The sequence below is a fragment of the Callithrix jacchus genome, chromosome 5, assembly GCF_049354715.1.
Source record: "Callithrix jacchus isolate 240 chromosome 5, calJac240_pri, whole genome shotgun sequence".
Classification (NCBI taxonomy): Eukaryota; Metazoa; Chordata; class Mammalia; order Primates; family Cebidae; genus Callithrix; species Callithrix jacchus.
The window spans coordinates 144,349,796-144,358,468 of record NC_133506.1 but is presented as its reverse complement, the minus strand read 5'-3'; the positions used below and the strand labels follow the sequence as shown (position 1 = coordinate 144,358,468).

General features: G+C 44.9%; 1 pseudogene; it reads right to left on the bottom strand.

Moving 5' to 3' along the window:
• Positions 1–5,024: 5,024 nt before the first annotated feature.
• On the bottom strand, positions 5,025–6,597 carry LOC118153462 (large ribosomal subunit protein eL31 pseudogene; annotated as a pseudogene).
• Positions 6,598–8,673: the final 2,076 nt, after the last annotated feature.

Sequence of the window (8,673 nt, the reverse complement as noted above, 5' to 3'; positions counted from 1 at the left end):
GCCTCCTGAGTAGCTGGGATTACAGGCACGCGCCACCATGCCCAGCTAATTTTTTGTATTTTTAGTAGAGACGGGGTTTCACCATGTTGACCAGGATGGTCTCGATCTCTTGACCTCGTGATCCACCCGCCTCGGCCTCCCAAAGTGCTGGGATTACGGGCTTGAGCCACCGCGCCCGGCCTGTAATTCCATTTTCATTTGTTTTCAGAAGTTTTCAAATTTTCTTCTTGATATCTTAATTGACCTCATGGTCATTCAGGAGCATACTGTTTAATTTCCATGTGAGTGTTAATTTATTTGTTTATTGAGACAGAGCCTCAGTCTGTCACCCAGGCCAGAGTGTGATGGTGTGATTATGGCTCACTGCAGCTTTGACCTCCTGGGCTCAAGTGATCCACCCACCTCAGCCTCCTGTGTAGCTGGGACTACAGGCAGGTGGCACCATGCCTAGCTAATTTTTGTATTTTTTGTGGAGGTGGGGTTGGTCATGTTGCTCAAGCTGGTCTGAAACTCCTTAGTCCAAGCAATCCTTCTACCTCAGCTTCCCAAATTACTGGGATTACAGGCATGAGCGACTGTGCCCAGCCCATTTCCATGTATTTGTAAAATTTCCAAAGTTTGTCTTGGTATTGATTTCTAGTTTTATTCCATTGGGGTCAAAGAGATACTTGATACAATTTTGATTTGTTTGAATTTGTTGAGAACTTGTTTTATGGCCTAACATTGGTCCAGCCTGGGGAATATTTCATGTGATGAAAAGACTGTATTTTGCAGAAGTTGGATGAAATGTTCTGTAAATGCCAGTTAGGTCTATTTGGTTTAGAGTGTAAGTTAATTCTAATGTTTTTGTTGATTTTCTGTCTGAATGATCTATCCATTGACGAAAGTGGCGTGTTGAAGTTTCCAACTCTTACTGTATTGAGGTCTTTCTTTTAAATCTATTAATATTTGCATTACATATTTTGGTGAGCAAATGTTGGGTGCATATATTTTTATAATTGTCATATCATCTTGCTAAATTAACCCTTTCATTATTATGTAATTGCCTTCTTTGTCTCCTTTTACAGTTTTGACTTGAAGTCTATTTTATCTGATAAAACATAGCTATTACTTTTCTTCTTGGTTTCCATTTACAGGAAATATCTTTTCCCATTTCTTCACTATCAGTCTACGTATATCTTTATAGGTGAAGTGCATGTCTTGTAGGCAGCATATAGTTGAGTTTTTTAAAAATTCAGCCACTCAATCTTTTAATTGGAGAATTTAGTATATTTATATTTAATGTTATTATTGTGATATAGCTGGCCTAGAGTTAGAACCTGTACAATGCCATTTTATAAAGAACAAAATTGTTTCCATTCTCCTCACAATGACTGCTAACCTTGGCTTCTGTAAACTGCTAGATTATTTGCAGGATGCAAAGTGAGGTAAAGCTGCATACCTTCTCTTATCTGTAACTGCCAGAATTGCTGGCCTTTGTTTCCCAGAGTAAGCACCCCCAGATAATTCCATCCTGGCGCCAAGTAAATAAAAATCTATGGATCCCACCCCTACCCAGACGATGTGTAAGTGAATGCTAATCTTAGCATCTGTGAACCCCTTAAATGACAATCAGAATGTCAAATAGTCCCCTGGCCCTTGAAATGTCCGGAATCCCCTCACCCTCATCTCCGCCCAGAAGGTGATTTGAATCCACTGGCCCTTGGAATGTCTGAAGCCCCTCACCCCATCCTCTCCCCTCACCCCCAAGGTGATTTTTATGGGTATAAAAGGTCTTGTCTCCCACTTTTACAGGGTCACGGGTTGGAGAGACGTGAGTCCTCCGTGGTCGCTGGCAATAAACCCTGCAATTTGGCATATTTTTGTCTTGGTGTTGACTTTCTGTGCTTGGTCCGATACAACATATTTATAGGTAAAGGCTTACTCCTGCCTTTAGTTATTTATTCTATGACTATTTTGTAATGCCTCTTTTTATCTTCCTTTCTTAATATCTTCCTTATGGAGAGTGATTTTTTTCTGGAAGTATGTTTTAATTCTTTGCCTTTTATTTTTATTGTACTAGTATAGGTTTTGCTTTGTGATTACCATGAAGCTTATTCAAAACATCTTAGCATTATAACAAGTTATTTTGAACTGATGACAACTTCACTGTGACTGCAAAGAAGAAGAAGAAACAAACAAGGAAGGAAAAACTGAAAAACTCTGCACTTTACCATTTCTCCTCCCACATTTACGTTTTTATTGTCTTAATTTACATCTTTTTATATTGCCTATCTCTCAACACATTGTGGTAGTTAACATTATGTTTAATGGATTTTTTTTTAGTTTCATATTAAGGATATGAATTTCTACATTACAATCACTGCATTAGAGTATTCTGAATTTGTCTGTGTACTTACTTTTACCAGTGAGTTTTATACATGTCTGCCTGCTGCAAATTAGTACCCTCTTCCTTCAGATAGAACTCCCTTAGCATTCTTGTAAGACAGGTTTGGTGTGATGAATTCCATCAGCTTTTGTTGTCTGGGAAAGTCTTTAACTCTGCTTTATGTTGAAGGATAACTTTGCTGGTTACAGTTCTTGGTTGGCAGTTTTTTCCTTCGGCACTTTGAATGTGTTATCTCACTTCCTTCTGGCCTGTAATGCTTTCACTATGAAGGCTGTGGCCAGATGTACTGGAGCTCCTTTAGATGTTATTTGCTTCTTTTCCCTTGTTGCTTTTAGGACCCTCTCTTTGTCTTTGACCTTTGGGAGTTTGATTATTATATGCATTGGAGTAGTCTTACTTTGGTTAGTCTTATTTTGGTTAAATCTGCTTGGTGATCTTTGACCTTCTTGTGTCTGGATATTCCTATGTTTGTCTAGGTTTGGAAAGTTCTCTGTTATTATTTCACTGAATCAAGTTTCTACCCCTCTTTAAGGGACAATGACTCTTAGATTTGCTCTTTTAAGACTGTTCTGTAGATCTTGTAGGTGTTCTGTTTCTTTTAAAAATTATTTTCCTTTTTCCTCCTCTGACTGTATTTCAGATGGCCTATCTTTGAGCTCATGGATTTTTTTTTCCTTCTGTTCAATCAATTTTACTGTTAGCTATTAGATTTTTCAGCTCAGCAACTGAATTTCTCAGCTCCAGGACTTCTGTTTGATTTTTAAAAATTATTTCAATCTCTTTGTTAAATACTCATACATTTTTTGATTGCATCTCTGTGTTATTTGAAGTTCATTGAGCTTCCTCATAAAAACTGTTTTGAATTCCCTGAGAGGTCACACATCTTCATCTCTCCAGGGTGGGTCACTGGTGCCTTATTTAATCCAAGAAGACACCCTAAGCTCAGGTATGCTGTGATTTTCTTGCAGACTCCTAAACACCTAGCTCTGATATACCTGGGTAAGATTAGGGAGAATTCCCTGGGTTTCCAGGCAAAGTCCTTCACTCACTTCCCTCTCTTTCTCCCAAGTAAAAGGTTTCTCTCTCCATTCTGTAAGTCTGGAGTTGGGGGTGGGATTGTAACCAGAGGAGCCTACTCAGCTCCCTCCCCATCCAAGAGGTTTTTAGCCTCACTAAACCCGGAAGAATGGGGAAAGGGGCCCCAGAGGTGCAGTGAGTTTGCCGTTGGAATAAATATCATGGACCCAAAGAGTTTTGCAGAAAAGCAATTTATTAGACAGAGAGAGAGAGAGAGAGAGAGAGGGAGGGAGGGAGGGAGGGGGAGAGAGAGAGAGAGAGAGAGAGAGAGAGAGAGAGAGAGAGAGAGAGAGAGAGAGAGAGAGAGGAGAGAGAGAGAGAGAGAGAAGAGAGAGAAGAGGGAGAGAGAAGAGAAAGAGACCTCCCATGCTGCCGTGGGAGGGAACCCAGAGAAGGAATCTGTATAGGGAGGAGCAGCTGGGGTTTTGACCCTTGAGTCATTCCTTCCCCATTCATGTTCTCCTCCAATGAGAGGAGTTCTTTCAGACTTTCTCTAGACCGATTGATCTTTGACTCTGATACTGGATTGGCTACTTGATCCACATCTCTGAGTTACAGAGTCCCCTCCTCCCAGAGCTTTCAGCGGGTTTTCTGGGACAAAGGAGCCCACCTGGCTTTCCCCACCTAGCCCACCCAGACAAAGAACTTTACATTTGAAACCCCTCTGGTTCTCGGATGGAGGGGTGGAGCCAGTAAACTCCTGCCTTTGAAATCACGTCACTAGGGAAGAATCTGGTTCCTGATAGGGGCGTCGAGCCGAGAAACTCCTGGCTTTGAAACCACACCCCTTGCGGACCAGGAAGAGAAGTCCCTCAGGATGACATGAGCACTCCCATGGTCACTGAAGCTGGCACCATGCTGGATCACACTGAAGCCCATGACCTCCCAGACCAGTGCAGTATGAGGGCTTGTCAGGGCCTAAGACAGCTACTGCCTGATTTCTGCTGATGTTTATTCAAGGCCCAAGGCAACTTTAGTCAGCCAGTAGTGAAGTTGGCCAAGACTGAGATGTGTCTCACTGTTATAGCAGATTCCCTGCTGGCCCAGCAAGGCTTTAGACACACTGTCCAGGAGCAACAGCTTAAAATCAGGGGCTTCAGGGTTTTCCCCAATTCTGTCTTTTACTGTGGCAGGGCTGGTAGTAAGTTCCAAGGCAAAATCTTCTGTACCTTTCCCTCTCCTTCTGAGCAGAAGGAGTCTCTTTCCACATTGTTCTGCTTGGAGCTGGGAAAGGAGTGAGGTGAGGACTCCCATGCCTACCATGGCTGGTGTCAGGCTGGGTTGCACCCTAAGCCCACAACCCCTCAGACTAGTGCAGCACTAGGGCTTGCCAAAGGATCATGGACACTAAGGCCTAGCAGCCACTCCAATCAGCAAGTGATGAAGCAGGCTGGAAATCAGGTTGTTCCCACTGGGGTGGTGGAATCCCCTCTGACCTGGGGCAGATCTAAATGTTCCCTTTGTGAGCACTGGCCTGGAATCAAGGGCATTGAATTCTGCCCAGTGCTGTGTTCCACTGTGGTGGGGCCTGCGGTGAGTTCCAATGCAAAGTGCTACAGTCACCTCCCTCTCCCTTTCCCAAGCACAAAGCTTCTCTCTCCACACTGAGCTGCCTAGTCCTGGGGGGGTAACAGTGCGGGCAATGCAGGCTGCCCTTCCTACTCTCTTCAATGCCTCTTTTCTTGTTATTATGCTAAAACAGGGTCCTGAGATCGCTCACCTGATATTTTAGCTCTTGTGAAGGTGTTTTCATGTGTGGGTTTGCACTCGATTCAGTGTTCCTGCAGAAGAGGGCGGGGCATGATCACTGCATGTTTTTCAGCCATCTTGCTCTGTCTGTCAATCCAGACAGACCTCAGTCCCGGATTTCAGCTGAGTTTTACTGATCCCTCTATTCCCAAAGCCGGTCTTCAATAAATGAAAGTTTACAGAATAAAAGAATGGTACATTTCTTACAAACGCTTCAGGGGGTTTCTTTGTTTCCTTTCCTTTGGTTTTTAATGCATGAACAGGGCATATTTTCTTAGGAAACCATTGCCCAAGGGGTGCTTCACAGGAGCCACAGGTCCCTGAGTTCCAGCCCAGACAGCCTAGGTTTCTCTCCTTTCTCTGTGTTGACCATCAGCGATTAGTTCTCATCCACATTGACTGTCTATAGATTTTTGAAAGTGGTAACAGATACACAGGTAACCAAAGTATAGAGCTTATTTGGTGAATCTTTATCCTCATTACGTTTTCTGGACAACCGCACGTGGATTTGGTATGGGACATTCCTTATTCCTTTGGCCCAGAGAGCTTTGTTGAGCCTGGTACCAATGCACACATCTGGAGTTCCCATCTCTTTCTTGGCAAATTTCCAAATCTCTTTGAGTGCTCAAGAGGCACGCTTCTTGAAGCCCACTCCATGGATGTGCTTGTGAATGTTGATGGTATATTCTCGGGTCACCACCTCATTGATGGCTGAACGGCCCTTTTTCTTCTCACCACCCTTCTTTGTGGGAGCCATTCTGCCAGGTCCAAGTTGGAAAGGAAGTGAAGTCACTTTTAAAAAGGCAAAAATTCAGCATGTGAACTTTGTGTTCTACAGAAAGAGGTGTGCTGAGAAGGCCCCAGGGGAGCAGCCTTCAGCAGGAGGGTAGGTGGTGGTGGTGAATCCTTTTTGCTGGGAAGGAGTGTGTGATTCTCAAAGGAGAAGCTGCCCCCATCAGGGAACTGGGGGGAGATAGAAGAAGAGAAGTGGTTGCGGCCTGAGCCAATTCTGAGCGAGCTCGTGGATGTCAGCATTTGGCCCTGCATGGGTGGCAGGAGGAGTCCCTGGAGGGAGAGCATTGGCAGAGCCCGTGGTCCATGGGTCTAGGAGCTACTGCTCATCACAGTGTGCTGGCTTCATCACAGGCGGGGTGCCACCCCTACCAGGCTCACCCTCACGGTGGTTCTGGGGATGATGCACACATCTGGCCCCTCACTATGTGAGTTGGGGGAGACACTCTCCTACCTGGGTCTGGGATTCACTTGCTGAACTGCTTTGTGTTCATCTTTAAAGTTGCTTCAAAATTTGCACGGAGAGCTTGCCAGGAGGGAGCATGAAAAAAAAAAAAAAAAAAGCTTACTCAGAAGTTAGGTGAGCCACCATGGAATTTACCACATTACCTTAGGTTAACAAATAAAAGTAAAATTCCTACCAACATGAAATAAGAGGCCGCGGGAGCATGCAGAACATCATGATCTTGCAAAAAGAGACGAGGCTGCCAGCAGATGTTCCAGCCAGGCACTCCCGGCTTTGGCATCTCCGTAAAATGCAGGGTTTTCTGCAAAGGGAGTCTGAGGGGATCAATGTTTCCATTCTTAACATCTCAAATACCAATGGCAAAGAGGAACTTGGGAATTCTTAATTGCAAAACTACGTCACATAAGAAGGTAGCAATGTAAAAAACCTCCACATGGTGGAACTTAAAGAAATTGTAGTGAAAAATCTAGTTTGACCTGCTCATTTTCAGGTGAGGACACAGTGGCATGGAAAGGCCCCACAGTGGCATGGAAAGGCCCCACAGTGACAGAGCCCTTTCTTTGCAGAATTGGGATTGCTGCCCCCAGTCTGGCCTCTTTCTGCTATACTGTTGCTTCTCCTGAAATAACAAAATAACAATTTTATGATTTATAAATATATCTAGACATTCCCATAAACCTCCACCCTCCCGGGTTCCTCTTTGGGAATCTCCCTGTAACAAAAGGCAAATTAACAAGAGAGAAACAAACAGAAGTTTAACAGTATGTGTATCTCCTGAATACCTGGGCGATGACCCAGAACAGTGAGGAATTCTCTAGGGTAGATCCCAAAGAGCTTAAATACCATCTTTGTTTCTTTGAAGCAAAGACAGAAGGGTGCCTAAGCCTGGTGGTTTTGGAAAAGCTTTCTAAGTTTTTCTACGAGGTGTACTTCTTAAATTGTGCGGAAATGTGATCGCCAGCATTCAGAGGGACAAGGTCCTTCCTGAAAGGATTCAGGTGGACCTGGAAGTGTGTCACTGGAAGAGCTCCTCTGAGTGCTCACCTGAGAGCAGAAAACTGTCCCGAGAAGCAAAGCACCGAGGACTTGGGACCGAGGAGCATCCTCAGGCAATGCAAAGGCACATGCCCTTGGGGGACAGGAGCTGTGCTTGGCCCTGCCTTAGAGAGAGCAGGAGCAGGCTCTTTGCTAAAGGAAAGGACAGAGTGGCTCTGGAAAATCTGTCCAGAGTGTGAGGGGATGGGGGAGAATACTGGGGCCAGGCGTTGCGGCTGATCTGAAACAGCCACAGTGTCACATGCAAGGGCCCGGCCCAGTGTTTCATCCCGAATGCTGAGGACGTCCAGGCATTCAGCTGGCACTGATTGCATCGGACACAGAGCCCAGGAGCCTGGCCCAGTCACGAAAGCACAAGGCCAGCCCAGGACAACAAGAAAGAGCCGCGCACAGAGCTCCAGGCTCTCACAGAGACTGAGAAGCAGTGCTTGGTTACAAGGCTGTGCTGGGATTCCCAGGGGCAGTTGGGACTCTTAGTTGGGTCATCAGCAAAACAGAGGTACAAACATTTTTAAAAACTCACCGAAGTTCTGATTTTGCAATGAAAATATGGAAGAAGGCTCTTCTGACTTCAGCGCACATGCCATTTGCATCCCGTATGATTACCTGCTTGTCTATTTTTGTGGCACCACAGTGTCCTCACACCTTAGGCCTCTAAAACCTCATGGTGTGGCTAAGAATGAGGCTCGAGAGTTCTGGAAAGAGAAGACAAAGAAAGCAAAACCTCATTAGGCTTTTGGGCATTTAGGAAAGAATGTGCATTGAATTTTCCTTTTGGTGCCAAGTAAAACTGAAGATGCCCCCATTTTTGCCAGAATTCACCCTCCTGGCATTTTCATACCAGTCTCCTCTTCTCTAGTGTCATCTCCCATCCCAAGGGCTGAGAAGGCAGGGTTAGGCCCCACGGTTTGCCTTATGATCATGTTTCTGTGGCTCATTCTCCAACAAAATCCATTACTCCTGCTGCCTCTTTTCTGGTTTCATCTCTCACAGCTTTAATTCGTCTTCATAAAGATTGTTCCAGCTGGGCACAGTGGCTCATGCCTGTGACCTAGCACTCAGAGGTCGAATCTGTAGGATTGTTTGAGGCCAGGAGTTCAAGGCCGGTCTGGGCAACATAGCGCTGTTACCAGAAAAGAGTCCC